The 16844-nt window shown below is 44.8% G+C and overlaps 1 protein-coding gene across 8 annotated transcripts in view; it reads right to left on the bottom strand.

Moving 5' to 3' along the window:
• The window catches only part of cadm2b (cell adhesion molecule 2b), a 326778-nt gene that overhangs the window by 93843 nt on the left and 216091 nt on the right, over window positions 1–16844 (bottom strand). The window lies entirely within an intron of this gene.

Below are 16844 nucleotides of genomic sequence, written 5' to 3'. Positions count from 1 at the left end.
TGGTGAAGAACCATGTTCAGTAAGAATGCCATTCATTCTCATTAAAAATGGAAAACAGAAAAACAAGCTATTTTCAGATGTATTCATTCTATTAAAATCAGAAATCTTTGGTCTGATGAGTACTCTTCATAACAGTATTTTCACAGTTATTTCTTGGCTGAAGGTGTGAATCTGCCATCATCTTGTTAGGAACTGATGCACGCTTAATAATGAGAAACAAAGCTGGCTCTCTATTTGCAAATTAGTTTCAAAATGATGATTAATATAAGAATCCTGAAGAACAAAAAAGTCAACCCTACTGTAATTCTGATGGAGTGGTTTTTGGACTGACCATTTGTAATATGAAAAAACATTACTTTTATACATTGGTATAAACTACACATAATGTCCCACACACAATACACACACACGCACAAAGTGAACAAGAGCAACGGATCAGAAATCATGTTCAATTGGAGAACTGGTCTCGTAATGCAAAAAAGAAAGTCCGGAGTAACTTTCCTTTTTCATTTCCAAACAGCACACAAAGACAAATGCGCTAATGTCATCACTAATTAATAGTTTCTAATGTTTAAAAAAGGGCTTCCTCTTCACATTTATATATGTTGCGGTGGATAAGGCTTAAAAAAGATGAGGTCATTTGTCTTTAATCCCGGACAAAAGCCAGGCTTATCTGCTGATCAAAGGGCCCCAAAATAAAGCATCTGTCCAGCAGCACACATTATCCGAGAGAATAGATATTCTGCCCTACAGCCCGGCTGAAAATTCATTATTTTTGACACCCTCAAAACTTTTTTCCTCCTCTCCTCACTGCTACCTTCTTCTTACAAGGAAGCTATTAATCTCTGACTTCCTCTTCGCTTAAGTCTAATAGTGTGCGCCAAGTCAGACTCCATGATAAGTGCCTCGTCGCTGTGAGCTGGAAAGGTTTGTGAGCACGCGGGGTGAATCACAATGGGTCCATCAATACCTCCAGTGACCGCCACTGAAGGATCGCAGGAAATTTTCAAGTATTATTTGTTTGTCGGCTGGTTTTATTTAGCCCTCCCTTGACACGCGCACACACACGCTTTGTTTACCGGCTCTGTAATTGCCTGAATAGCCACAAAAAAAAAAAAACACACAAAAAAGAAAACAAGGCGTATTGCGAAAACCGAAACGCCCTTTCGCACAGCGACACTCCGTTCTCCAGATGGGAGCGTTAGGAAACAGGGAGCGCGAGGGTTATGAACAAGACGCGGAATAAAGAAAATTAGCGAATAAGAGAGCGTTACTCACGGGTACACGGAACGTTTGTAACGCGTCCGTGTCTCAGGCGCCTCGGAGTCGGTAGCGCTGGCTGCGCGAGCGTCATACGAAGCGGCCGATGGAAAATCACCAGCGATTCCGCAGCTCAAACGGCAACAGATAAAATCGATTGTTTTTTTTTTCTCCTTGCCCCCCCCCCCCATCCCTGCCCCCTCCTTTCCAATTCTGCTGGGAAATTCCGCCCGCCCCGTCCAGCTCTGCTAGCACCGCTGTGCGTTTTTGCTATTCCCCCATGCTAGCCCTTGAAGGCGGGGCAGATCGCAGCCGCAACAGGGGGGAGGATGGGGAAGGGGGCCCCTCCGGTCCGGGGTTTCAGCGCCACTCTTGACCAGCAATTAGCCAGGCCTCCCTGTGCGACAGGCCTGAACACGCTCGCGTTGCTGCCGGGGCCGGCTCCTAGCACACGGCGTTAAGGAGCAGCGCAGTTCCCTCCTGTGATTAGTCTAGCGGACTAAACTCAGCACTGCAAGGTGCCCCCCCAGGAGTAAGTTTCCCTCTGCTCTCCACACAAGAAGGTCAAAGTTGCCAAAATACCCCCCACCCACCCCCAACCCGGTGGACCGCCACGCTGCAACCCCGCCAAACCCGCCGGCCATCGACCCGAGCCGAGGGGAACGGAGACGCAGGCTAAATAACTGAGAGCCCGGTCGCAGTCCCTGTGGGGTCGGCACTGTGGGGACGTCCCTGTGGGGTCGGCACTCTGGGGACGTTGCTGTGAGGATGGCACTTTGGGGACGTCGCTGTGAGGACAGCACTGTGGGGACACCAATGCGGGGACGGACCCCGGGGTTCGGGCACGTGCCAGGCCAGGCTCCACCTCCCCCAAATAATCACATCCTCGTTTTCAGGTTCTTAACGCCGAGCGCACATGCGATCCGTAATCAGGTTTAATTGCGGACATGCGTTTTGATTTCACCACAAGCTGTCTTGATTGCCAAGACATCTTCTGTGTGATAAACTTTCTCATAATTACCAATGGAATGCAAGAGAGGGCCATCCACACACACACACACACGCACACAGACGCACACACCCATACACACATGCACACACACACACATACACACACACACACACCATCCACACACATATTTGGCCCCATTCTTCAGTTTAAATACAGCAAAATGCATTTATGAATTATTTCTTTATTTCCCCTAAAGCCTTGCCTCTGGCTTGACTGACACATGAAATTAGTTGAACTCCTCGGGGATAAATTAAACAAACAGCTTAGCAGCTTCCTGTCTCTCCAGGGGCAGCAGGAAGCGTTTGAATGGCGCTCACCTGCAGCGCTCCAAGTGACGCTTGACTGCTGTTTGTCACCCCGGTAATGTCACCCCGTCCCCTTACCTGTGGCAACAGCTCTGTGAATAATTCACAGTCCCTGTATTATGGATGAGGTCTGAATGTGATCTAGGGGAAGCTGTTTCAGCACTTTAGGTTGACAGCGCTAAATATGATAAAGTTAAACAAATACATGCACGTGTATTTATTTTGGACAGGTATTATAAATGCTGTCTTTATCTAGAAAAAAATATCAGTTTTTTTTGTTTTGTGGTTTAGAGATAAAGTAGAAGGTATAAATATTCTGCTTGTCTAAATATAAAAAGAAAAAATTCTAAATATAAATCCTTTGTGGATAAAAAACACAATTATGTGATGCTGACTCCTTGGGCCCCAAAGATCCATCATTCTGAAGTGAAACTCCCCCAACCAGGAGTAACAGGTGGTTACAGCTCCCACTCAAACTGCAAATAAACAGCTACTCATAAACGAGTTCACGTATGCTAAACTTACATTTAGTGCTTTATACGTCGCATATACTCTCACTGGTCTGTGACTGGTGATGTCTGGGTCTGGCACTGCTGTTTCCCCAATCGAAATGAATGGACTTTTCTCCTCTAATAGGTTGTACTGGACAGCGATGTCAGGCTAAATGAATGTGCCGCGATGTAAAACTTTAACTGGGCCAACGGGGGGGAAGAGGGCAATTTATAAGCGGCGCGCGGTGATGGGTCGTCCAGGTGGGTCCCGCACACCGCAGGTGGCTCGGGCCATTCCTCTCCCTTCGCCGCGAGGAGCTTTGGGACCCAGAGCAGAGACGGCGTCGTACAAAAGCGATCCGTTATTATTATCCATTACGGCGCCTAATGTCCCCGCTGGGAACGAGCGCCTCCGTCCTGTGTGGAAGAAGGTGTTGTGACAGGAAGCCATTTTACAAGAGGAATGTGACAAGTGTCAGCGTTGGCCGTTATCACTTCCTGTGGTGATGTACGCGGTGCACTGTATGTGTTTAACCTTGAATCAGACAGCTGGGTCTGGACACATCTACAAGGGATGGGTTCACACTCAATACCGATGCAGTTCACTAATCGGATTTCCCGTGGATCTGACATGTGTGTTTGTGTGTTTACACTCGAATTTTGATGTGTTCCATGTCTCATTCTAAGTGTTTAAACTGACTGGATATTGGAGCGGTAAATTCTTTTTTTTTGACATTTATTAGAATAATAAATACAGAGGCAGGTGCCAATTATGCGAACCACTCATGTCCCACACCCCATATTCAATGGTGCAGATTCTCTAAAAAGGTAGATTGAACGAGTTCAGTACATGGTTCTGGCTTTTTTAGTCTCAGTAGAATAACATGGGCCATACCACTAAGATAGTATAATGAGAGGTAATGAATTATGTTATTACTTTTTGTCACCTGATGTTTCATTGCCATGCTTTGGCAATACAAATGCAAATTTTGTCATGCCAATAAAGCACACTGAATTTGAATTTGAATTGGTAGTGCGTGTGTCTGCGTGTGAGTGTTTGTGTGTGTTTCACTGCAGACAGAGCACTGTCAAATCACATCTTCACCAGAAGCATCCATTCACATGGAAAATTCACATGATGGCGGATCATTGCTGGTACATACAGCAAGTCCACCTGTTCATGTACATGTGACATGTCCCAGTACAGGAGGAAATGTTGTAATTGAACAGATAACGATTAAAGCTGAGTGGCGTTATGCACATCACCCTCTGCTGTCAGCAGACTCCGAGCAGCTCCTCTTTGCTTTCTGCTCCTCATTTCCATATTGCGTTGGTCCATTTGATTGAGCCATTTACCCGCCGCGCCAAGGCGCCTCCCGTCTACCCGCCGTGACAAATTCTCTCTTTCATCCCCATCTTTTCACTCCATCTTAATTTTGCGCGCGCGGTCCGGAAATCGCATCATCATTACGACACCACTCATTGCCTCTTGTCCCGGATTTACTGGGGTTTGAGGGCATCCTGCACCGGGGGGGCTTGATTCATTTCCTCTATCGCAATCTTTTCTTTTTTTCTGTGCTGCTCCACGCGCCATCTGTCCGTATGGGTGCGGATGTAAACGGTGAACCCAGAACCGAACCCCAAACCTCCCCCAGCTTTGAGCAGCAAGCTCTGGACAGAGTGCGAGATTTAAGCGTTGAGAGGAGGTAACGGTACGGTGCTGTCAACACAACGCGACTGTGGAAGGGTCTGACCGCCATGTCCTGTTTTAAAAATGCTAGCCTGCTTGTGTCCAGAAGTCCACTTTCCCCATTACCTTCAATCAAAATGGGAATTTGACATTACTGTGGTCCTGGGTATTTTCCCTCTACAACAACAGTCCATCTACCATTTACAACAACGTAAACAAAGGGGGAGGTGCACAAAATAACACACACAGATATTAAATACAAATGGAGGGTCTGAAATTAAAAATAAAAAGAGCCTTAGGCCTTTTTCTGCCCACAGAAGGCATGGTGCAAGCAGAGATCACATGATCACGTGGGCCCATGCATCGTTTGCAGGGCCCTTCTCACCTGTTCACGCCGCTGCAAGCACAGCTTGGGAGTCGCGCATGCTGCAGTCGCCCGTGCTGCGGAGTCGTGCGCGCTGCAGAACCGCGACCGCATGTACGTTCGTGCATGCTTGCAGAGTCGCACGTGGTGCAGCCCACTTTAAGTGGAACTAAAAGGCTACTAAAATAGCATTAGCCATTCACAATAAGGATTGGATTTACGAAAGGATTTGCCTGAGACTGTCAGGCACTTTCAATACTTCCAGAAGACCTCAGGCTGCTAACGGTTCAAAGCGGGGTGGGGAAACTGTAGAATTAAACCCTAGTGCAAAAGTGAACGGCAGGCTGGGGACACAAGCTAGCTTTCATACTCGTGGTAATTCTTGCTAATAACACTGCCCTCACAGTTAGGATTAATAATGCCTCCTTTCTATGGTTTACCCAGCAGAATTCCTAGTGTTAAATTAACTGTGGAAGTGTTTGGAAATGGCATTTCAAGACACTCATTAAGAGTTGGAAGAGATGGATTTAAGAAAGTGTGGAAAAACCCTACCGCAGGCTGAGCCATTATGAGAATTATATCATCGTTTCCCTGGCATGGTCTGAAATAACAGGGACATGCATTTTAGTTTGTGATTGGCTGGCTGAGACCATGCGTGAGATTCAATGTATAATTGCCAGGGGTTAGGACAAATTGTTGACTTGGGGGGCAGCAAATTGATAAGCTTATAGTTGAAAATCATTTAAAATTCACCATATAAGGCATTGAAAGCACACAGCATAGTCACTCCCATTATATGCATGGGATTGTCAGACCTAAGCACTGGGTCTATGCTAAGCTATAGCCTATTAGCTTTAACGCCATGATCCTCTTCCTGTGGCCATACGCATAGTGTCACCGAGCTTACAGATGAGGGAGCAATCCTTGCTTAAGGTAATGCGGTAATTCAAATTCAATCTTCAGTCATCCTCGTCCTGCACCTCCCAGAGGAGTGAGAGCACTGTCAAACTCCCGTCCCATCCTCACTCCCGCCCCCCCCTTTCCCCCGGGGTAAAATCGACCCCACAGCCCCTGCCCTTCGTGAAATACTACATCTAAGAGCATCAAACTGCTCCAGAGACAAGCAGCCTAGCTGCCATGCCACTGAGTGGGTGAAGCTGAGTAGCTGGGCTCCACCTTGATGACCGAAAACAATCAGCCGCAGTGCTTATCGAAACGGAATCCTTTTTTAGCCGAAATATGTTTAAGTAGCTGCACGGGATGTTCTGGAAATCAGCTGGGAGATGCTTGAGTTTTGAGAAGGAATAGACCACTGGGATACACCTGCCGCCTGCCATATTTCAGCATAACAGATGTAATTATACCATAATGATCACCATTGATGCCAGCCATCCTCCAGCCTGTCAGAAGTATCAGCTTGTAAACCAGGTATTATTTAACATATTTACATACGCTGTATGTCATCAGAAGATCGTATTCGTAAGTGTCTTTGTTCAAGACGAGATGTGCAGTTTTGCATACGGGACACAGACCTCCATCGTTCCCGCCCAGTTCTCTGCCCTCTCTGTATAACCGCCAAGCGGGTTCGCGATCGGAGAAAAAGGGGCCGAATACACGCCGATCCTCGTCAGAACCGCCCCTCCTCTACCCCCAACCCACCCCCCCCCCCCCCGCCATTAAAGCCGCGCAATCTATTTACGGCGACACAAAAGAGAAGGGCCGCGATTCGGTCCTCCACCTTCATTATCAGCGGGATCCTGCCACCGCCGAAGAGTGACCCCGTTAATCCTTTCATTTTACACCCACTGAATCGGCGCTCTTTACGGGTGAGGAGATTGTGTCACTCAAGCCCGCCGTCGCCCCCGGATACTCCCAGGGCTCGCCCCAGAGACGCATTGTAAAAGGCGGGAAGAAAGAAAGAGAAAGAAAAAAAAAAGCGACGCGTACCGCCACATCTCCATGAACAGATAGACGAGCATCGATTCACAAGTTGAGTTTCTGCCACAAGTGTTAAAGTGCTGGAGCTCGCCAAGAGCTTTGAATGGAAAAGGGATACATAAAGACTGTTTATTATCAATATTTACTCAAGGTTGTCAGACAATATCATCCAGGGCTACGTATCTGACTTTTGAGATATATTATATGTTGTATCAATTTTCGACTTGAAAAAAATCTTATGCTTAAAAAAAAAAAAACAACAAAGTGATTCTCTGTGATGTCAAATGGTGTTAATTTACAGAACAAATCAGGTATGTATTAAAAAAGGGACATACATCAAATATCCACAAGAAAAAAAAAGAAAAAAATATTGAGGGCAGCATGTACAAAAAAAGTGACAGAGACGGTTCTTAATGCTACTTCTGATGGAGTACTTGCTGTCCCCATTGGAGTCATATACATACTATTAAAGTTGATTTAACACCAGGAATATTGTAGCACAGAAGCATGCACAAAATATAAATAGGCTCATTTGTGTAATCAGGGAACAGCAATAGTTCCAGAAGGGATTATGAGACCATTACGAGAGGAGGGCAAGACCTCCTATTAAAAAAGGTTCAGGTCAGCAAACAAGTGAGTGATAAATTCTATGGAATAATCATTTAGAAAATTTGTTCTTTGTGCTCACTCAGGCTCCCTTTGTATAACATTGCATTCTGTCAAAAAAGACCGAAACCACTCAGCGTGACAAATATGCAACAATAAAGGAAATCAGGACTGTATCATGCACTCATAGCAGGAAACTGAGTCCAGATTGTCACATCACCACCCAGTTAATGTCACGCAAACCCTTTACTTCGACATGAGGAAGAATTAAACCACGGAATTACACTTATTTTTCAGTGGGATCCTGGTGGCACTGTGACATTGTGAAATATAACCTTTTTTAATCTTTTTTTTTTTCCCTTTCCCTCTGCTACATCCATTAAATCTGTGGGTTTTTTTTTTTTTTTACCGGATGTGAAGATAGCACTGTTCAAACGTGCTGTGCCTGCATGCAGGGACCGAGCCCACAGACACGGACGGAGACTACTGCCACTCACCGTCGCCATGGGTACAGACACAGGTGCCTTTAATCAAACGGCATCGACGCTGGGCTTGGCGAGAGTCACGCGGCAACCGCTCTCACAGACCCCTTCTGAAGGGGGTTGTTGACTGGCAGAAAGTAATTAATCACCGTTTTTATCATGTTCACAGTTAGCTCATCCAGTAATTATTACGGTAATGACAGCAGTGACATATAATGACTGCGCGAGGCTAACCCTATAATGCCTGAGTGAAAAGCAAAAACGGTCGTGATGCAATCAGTCGCATTGAAAGAAGGTAGAGATGAATTATACCGAACTGTGCTTCTCCTATGTTTGGTACTGTAATGGACATATACTCTCCTATTATACTGTGCAATACGTTCACCGCTCATCGATGACATCTCATGGAATCAGATGTCGATCAGTTACCTGGTAACAAATACATATCCAACAAACCAGTGATGAAAGGTGAATACCAAAAACAGGGGCGGTGCTCTCTTCCAGACTTGTCTAGATACCGTATCCCTCCCCGCAGCCCCCCAAAACACCCCAATCTAAACCCTCTCTCTCTGTAAACCACGAAAGCGTGAATTATTGAAAAACATTTTTCTAAGGACAGAAACCAAGGCGTATATTGTGTCTTCTCACAAATACAATGCACCCAGGGGCTGGGAGATGTGAGATTAAGGGTTTAATAAGACCACGGTCTCACACTGGATTCAGACGTTGATAACTGTACTGATGCATGAGTATAAGAGATCCACTTCGTTTCTGACTCAATCTTTTAAACGGAAAACATTCAGTGACTTGCTGCAAGTTCTGTGCGGAATTGATCCTGGTGAACGCGCCCCCGCTGAGCTTTGCCAGTGTGGTGTGACAGGAGCTCCCAGGGTCTGACCAAAGCGTGAGGTCACCTGTACCTGTGACAGTATCAATTCATCAGCAAACCAGCCCGAGGAAGAGCAGGCGAGGCGAGTTCAGGTATGACCGACATAACCAGGTGAGAAAGGCGAAAGCAAGGAGCCCAGTACCTCCTCAAATCCCCAGTACAGGACACAGGTGTGACAAATCCATGCAAAGTGAGAAGAGAACAACGGATCCCTTACACCTTACACACATCGGGGTTCTGTCAAGTACCAGCACCTCACTTAAAACCTGAACCCACCACCTGCCAGGGGAGCTAGTACAGTGAACAGGAACACGACTGTCAAACAATCCACAATCCAACTGGTTAAAAAGTGTTACAAAATCCACCATTCATATGCTGAAAATGGGTACCCTCTACACCCCACAGTGGATCTGCATCTCCATAAAAGCTGTGAACTGAACTGTAGGCCACCTACACACATGGTATCTCATTTTTATAATGAACATGGGTAACGTAGTATTACCTTATTTGTACAAAAACATTGCTATACCTCAGCTTAGTCTTTATCGGGAATTTAAGAACGTATAAAAGTGGTAACTGTTAATGTAAGTAAATTCCTTAGGATCACCTTGCATTACAACCATTCAACAATGGAGGTTAAGAAGCAAATAAATCATCATTTCACGGAGATCCAGACCAACTGTGGGATGTAGTGGGTACCCTTTGTCAGCGTATGAATGGTGGATTTCGTAACATCTCCTTACCATTTTAATCGTGGATGTTTTGGACAATCGGGAGGAACAAGAGCCATCCCAAAAGATACTAGTGCCTTAGCTGGCAGCGGCCCAACGTGTCTCTTCGCAAGCTCTCCTGACAAACGGCTGATTAGCAGTGAGCGCAAACATACAATTGGGCATCATTACAAAGGGCCTTCTGTTACTCTGGAAACGCGTGAAACAAAGCCCGCGGAGTAAGTCGATCAGCTCTTCATAAAGCCGTGCCATTATGGGCACCATTAATTAACCAGCAACAGCAAAATGAAAGGCATCTAGTGACTGCCCAATCAGAGTTAATATGAGCATCTGCCATTACCTTAGATAAACAAGTCATTAGGACCTATTCTGAAGCAATGATAGAAGTGGGAGGCATTTTATGGAAGGGATGGGGGGTGGGAGGGGGTGGGGGGGTTAAAAGTGTGCATGAGGAATTGATGTGAAATGGATTCGCCACAACATAACAACACGGACGGCGAAATGCATTCCAATATGCAAGCATAAATAAACTGCCCTGTAATCGCTTAAATGAATGCCAAGCTCAGCCCAATGCGTTTACACAGCCTCCGTGTAATTCAAGAGTCAATTATGGCACATATTTTACATATTCAAAGCGCTTTATCCCTTTGGATTTTAATGAAAATTCACACACACACACACACACACACACACACACACCAAACACACACACACGCACACACATGCTGGCATGAATAAAATGATTACAGATGAGAATTCTGGACCGGTAAGAACACCTGGGGATTGGCTGTTGTAAATTCACATTAATCTATTAGCATGCATAGCCTGAGGAAGAGAGGCAGAAGCAGGGACACTGTGCGCCACATGCTAAAGCTGACCTATATAACCCTAATCTAGGTATAAGCAAATAAATATGAAATTTCAGAGCCGACAACATTAATCGTTCTCGCGCAATCTTTTGGAAGTAGCAGTAATGAATCAACGAGAAGGCCTTACCATCCTCCATCTCATGATTGTTTACGGAAGCTCTAGGCGTAATGCTAGCTCCCGGGAATCTGATTTCAGGATTGTGACTGTGCCTCTCTCTCCCTCTCGCATGAACTTCCGGCACCCTTCACGTGCGAAAGGTAATTTTTTCTTCCCCCCTCCACCGGGCTCTGTCCGCAGCCCCCCTCCCGTGAGTGACGCCCCCCCCCGCCGTGCTCCTCGTCCTGCCCCGGGCGCGGCCGGCTCCAGGACTCAATCACGGCACTGTCCGGGGAGCGGGCGGCGGAGAGGGGCAGGGGCCACGGGGGCCGCAACAAGTCCGAAACTCATCCATCACCCGACGCTGAGCCCGGACAGGAAGTGCGAGGGTCTCACAGTGAGCCGCTCTCCACCAAAAACAGGGACCGGCGGCAATTTTATCTCTCTCCATTTCAGGAACTGACTTAAAAACTCTGAGTGCAGAGCAAAGGCAATTCTTAGTAATCCCCTCCCCCCCCCCAAAAAAAAACTGCCATTATTATCTCTTTTTCAATATCCTAATGAACAAATTCCAAAGTGAAGAAAGCAAGTATTGTGGATGAACTTGGGGACCATAAAAGAAAATTTAATTCTAGCCTACTCTACAATTTGCAAAGTGATCCTCATTTCCATGATCCCATGAGATTCCGCAACAGTATAAATCACGTCCATTATCGACTTCAATTACCAATATCAAGTACCGGGGACTGGCTACCAAAGCTCACATTGGGGTTTTTTTTATTTTCTACCGGTTCTTCCACCCTCACCCCCCTTCCCTAGTTTTCTCAGATGTCCAGTTCCATAGCCTCAGTTTTCAAGATTTTCTAAAATGTACTTTTTTTTCCCTCAATGGACCTTATATAATATGTAAGTTTAGCTATAAAATGCTGCCATTTTAAACATTGAAAAAACCCTTTTCCTTCCAACTAAAGCTTTCAATTTTCAGTTGGCTCTACAGGGATATACAAAGTCAACAGATATTGGGAATGGCAAAAAAGCACAAACAAGTTTTTTAAATATTAAAAAATGCTGTGCTAATTTCAGATGAAAAAAAAAAAAAAAAAAAACCAAAACAATCAAAATATCCTTAAATTAGAAATCAATTAACAATGACCTCAAGCATACTGGGCTTGAAGGAGGGACCATATGCTTTGGGAGCTGGGTCAAGAACCTAATGAGAGTCCTCAAATGTCCAGTCACAGGGTAAACAGTCCCAGTTGCAGTTTTCAGTGATCAGACATTATAATGCATCCTGACAACCTCTTATAAAATGTTTTTATTAGACACTGATGGAGGCACAGTAAAATATTTCAGAGTCAAAAGACTAAAAAGTTAATTTTACTCTGACAGTGCACATGATCCCAACTGAACTTACTACAGTGACACATTTGAAAACTCTGAATGTCTAAACATGTCATGAACTAGCAAAGCTTCATACTAATGTTACGGTCATCAAAAGCCAATACTCTACATCAGTCATAATATTTTTCACAAGACTAGTTAGGGAAATAAATTACGAGAAGATAAAACAAGACAGCAAAGAAAAACCATTTTTTAATACTTCTGACATTATGAAACCAGTGATGGAGTACCATCATTTCAGCCATGCCTGCCAAGGAGTAACACAACGATGGCAGTAATGGTACTTTTTGTATTGGCAATCAATTCATAGGTCAAAACTCCAAAGCTGCCTTTTGTGCTTTGAGATAAATGAGGCTAGATGGGAGATTGCCGACGCTATCCCTAGGGGTTCAGAATCCAACACAATCAATTTTGCTGTTTGGTCATTGCACTAACATTGACCGCAAACAAGTCCTGTTTTCCAAACCTATTCCTCCTTTGAGGCACTCTGGAAACACATTCTCACAAGGACCGCAAAAAGATGGTGGTTTTTTTTCAGGCACAGAGACTTGTGAGTGATACTCTTTTCTTCAATAACCAGCAAATCAATGGTGGTATTTCCACTACTTTGCTCACTTTGTCCAGGAAGAAAAAAAAAAAAAAGTATTTCTTGAAGCCAGATTTTAATGAGGATGATGGAAGATCGCCAATGGCAACCACAGTGGGGAATATGTTCTAGAGGGCACCTAGTGCCTGAGATCAGTAGAGAAGCACACATGGCCCCCGCCCGCTTTCTACCGTTTCTCATTTTTCACGAGGATTTCAGTGGTTGAACGAACCACAGTGCTTAGCAGCTGCCTTGCAGCCCTGGGTGACGAGTGGAGAAGTCTGGTTTCTGACCTGTTCATCTGACTGGTCAGACTCCACCACCGCAGGTCAAAGATTACCAAAGGGGTAGGGGGCGGGGGGACAGTCCAATTATTGTCAATCGAGTTCTCTTCCTGATATTGCTGGGTATTTTGTAATAAATCTCAGCAATAAAGGTACAAGTCAGTTTCAAAACACTTTAAAAAACATATAAAAATTAAATGTATCATGAGTTGAGAATTGTATCCATCAGACTATTAATTTATTGTTTGTGAGCGGAGATGAGTTTATTAAAATCACAAAATGGGAACCCACTATAAACATTTTGCTCGGCCATTTTCTCCAAGATTGAAGCTCAGACTTATTGTTTTAAATAAATAGTAAATTGCCTGGGTGGGGTGACAGTATGCATGACAATACGTTATCCGCAGAACAGTCGACGTTCAGTTGATTGGTTTGAATATTTACAACTTGCTTTTCTACACATTTACAAAAGCAATAAATTATATCTTTTCAATCTCTTATTCATACACTCACCTCCAAATTTATTGGCAGTCCTGATAAAGATGAGCGGGAAAAGGCTCCATAAAAATACATTAGTGCACATGCACACAGATACACACACACACACACACACACACTCTATCTCTCTCACACACACACACGCACACAGACACACACACACACACAGAGTTCACATGAATTACTTGCAGTTCAGATCACTGTGCTGATTTTCCTGCCTGCTCCCACTCATTCCAGACTATACCGACACAACCATTCTATAAATCTAGGAAATAATAATCATACCATTTTATGGATAAATATATATACTGATGTCTGTCTAGTACCCCATTCTTCATTCATGCATTTTCCCAAATTCCTTTTCCCCTACAGGTCAAATGTGCCCCATACCCAAACATACGGGCTAGCATGTGCTAGCACCCACAAAATACCAGCTGTAAGTCTCAGATAAGCTGGAGACATTTTATCAAAGAGAAATTATTTTACATTTGATGAGAGAGCAATAATTCTTGCACCACACCTCCAGGAGGTAAGGATATGAAACCTGTTTATTTACAAGCCTTCACTGACCCATACCTAATGTGCACACAATGAAGCCCTGTGAAAATGGAAATAATGGGATTCATTCATGGGTTATCTTGCAGTGAAGACATACCCTTGAAGAATAAAGTGGGATAAACAAGTTGTGTGTGTCGACAGTCTTTGCCTTGGGTGAAAGGACTAAATTCCAGTGCGTCCGTATCAAACAATACAAATCTCAAAGAATCTGTTAATGGATTTACCTGAAAGGCCATTTGAAGTTATCGCAAACATTAATTGTTACTTCTCAAGCACATCTGCTTGGCACTTTAAATGAAGTCTTTAGAGGAAACAAAAGAAAGTAATTTGTAAAACAAACAAGCACACTGGCCCTCTGAGGACATGATTAGAAATGCTTAGCAGGTTCAACAAAACTCTTTTAGAGGCTTTTATTTCTTCATAGAACCAGGCTTAAACTGGGTAACTTCACCCATAGTGAGGATTTCATTATTATAAAAAGTTTTAGTCTGGGAATGATTCCGGCCTGTGCCCCTCCTGGATGCATCCAGCCAAAGCCATGCTGCATGTCGCCAAGAGAAGGGTTTGATTAAGTTAGCGGGATGTCTACATCTGTTCACACAACAGCGCTCCCCTCCGATCGATCGACCTGGACGTTCTGCCACACCCGATACACATTCATGCACAAAGTGTCTACGGAGGGAAAAGAGACAGCAGCTTGGAATCGTGTTTTAAGGAGAGCGCGTGCCTTTCTGTACTCCACTGAACCGCACCAAGCATACAAATACTGGGCATTCAAAATTGGGAGAAAATAGGGGTCGAGTCCATCCAATCACGCCCTGTGTAAATTCATAAGAAAACAGACTAGTATGCAGATGCTCAGTGTAGCCAGCTGCCAATTCATCTCTTTTCAGAAGACGGCAGGTGACAGGGATGTTCCTGCCAAGAGAACCCCCCCTCCCCCCCCTCCTGAGTTATACTACGAGCAAATATAGGCCCCAGTCAGCAATGCCATGGCCAGGGTTCAGTTCCAGACCGCGAGCTCATAATTAGATGCTTTGGCTGCAGGAGCTACCTGTTATTAAGAAGTGTAGCGAGGCTGTGTTGAGAGGCTGGTGTCAGAGCATGGAAAGTATAAGAAAGTGGAAGGCAATCTCTGCTGCAAAAAAATAAATAAAAATAAAATAAAACCACTCTCACTTTTCAATATACATAGCTGTCAGAGCTCAAGAGATCTCAAGAAACTCTCCTCGTACTGTCTGGGAGCAGCACTTTCTGTGATAGCGATACTCCCACCAGAAACGTGCCGAATAAGGCACTTGTCTGATTGTCCAAAGGCGGAACCAGGAAGAGTTTTACTGTCTCAATAATCATTTTCAGTGTGATGGGGCCGGCTGGTAAATGTTGGTTACTATCTGGAGAAGTGTCCATCGTTTAGAGAACTGCACTGGCATTGTCAGGCTTAGAGGCCAAGGGACATGGGCCCGGTGTAATGGGGGTAGGCCCGCTCCCCTGTCCCACACAAGAAGAAAAACAATTAACCCGCCCCCGCCACACACCAAGGTCTGCTGCGAAGGGAAGCAGAGGTGGAGACTCCAGGGGTCAGAAAGTGAAAGTCCTGCCATGAGTTTCTTCCACCCCATGAACTCAGCCAGCTGATTCTACTAATTAGTTCCACCTCCTGGTGGAAGAATTGTACTAATTAGCAAATCCAGGTGCCTGGAACAAAATAATGGGGGGGGGACTTTTACTCTCTAGAACCTGGATTTTCCCACCGCGAAAGGGAACCAATCACACTCTTCAGGGGGCGTTCACGTGCCAACGCACATCTCCGAACTGCTACGCTGAGAGGCGAGGCCACCTTGTAATAAATATTGTACATACTGTACCCACTGAATTCTGCTAAATGGCATTATGGCTGATGTAGCCACATTACAGGACCGACTGCTGTCAGGGGAGGGCGAGGACGCTACCTGACGTTCGGCCTGACAGATCCACCGCTGCTCAAGTGAGGTTTTAATCATTTTCAGCGCAGTTCTTTCCACACCTTCTGTTTTCACCTCTTTTGGTCTTTATTATCCTCATTTATTGATGCAAATTGGGCCCAGATAATTAAAAATTAATACCTGGGGAGTCGGATCGTACCATCTGTTACCAACCAGCCTACTAAACTAAAGCGCACTGAGCCAGCTAGTACTGCCTCCAGAGAAGGAAAGCCTTTAAGTTCATATTTATTACCATTTACAGCACACTGTACATGATGAGCATTGATGGACATAACAGGCAGAATTGGTTTAGTACACATGCAACCGGACTAATGGATATTACGTGATGCTACCAATGGTGTCTACTAAACAAATACAGCAAAGATTGCCCATATGACCTGCAATTGTCTGCATTATAAGATCCAAATTAAATTTCGCTCTCTCGCTCTCTGTCACTCACACACACACATGCATACACATACACATGCAAACACACACGCACACATACATGCAGACTGCCGTAATTGACTCCCCCATAAAAGATGGCGATTCGGGACATCTCGCTCTCTCATTGTTCGACTCCCAAGCAGCGACTACCGACTCATTCTTTGTTCTGGTAGAGACGCTACAAGCAGCGACTACTGTGTCTTGTCTTGTTTTGTTTTGTTTAACAGTCAACATTGTTCTTTGTCAAATAATCACATTGCATACTTCATAGACCGTGTGGTAAGGTTTTCTTTTCTTTTGCACCTTTTTATTGTAGTTAGTCAGGGTAGGGTAGCAGCGGACCGGAAGACTCACTTCCCCCTTTCTCCCCTT

This window comes from Anguilla rostrata, chromosome 12 (genome assembly GCF_018555375.3).
Source record: "Anguilla rostrata isolate EN2019 chromosome 12, ASM1855537v3, whole genome shotgun sequence".
Classification (NCBI taxonomy): domain Eukaryota; kingdom Metazoa; phylum Chordata; class Actinopteri; order Anguilliformes; family Anguillidae; genus Anguilla; species Anguilla rostrata.
This window is presented reverse-complemented; position numbering and strand designations above follow the sequence as displayed.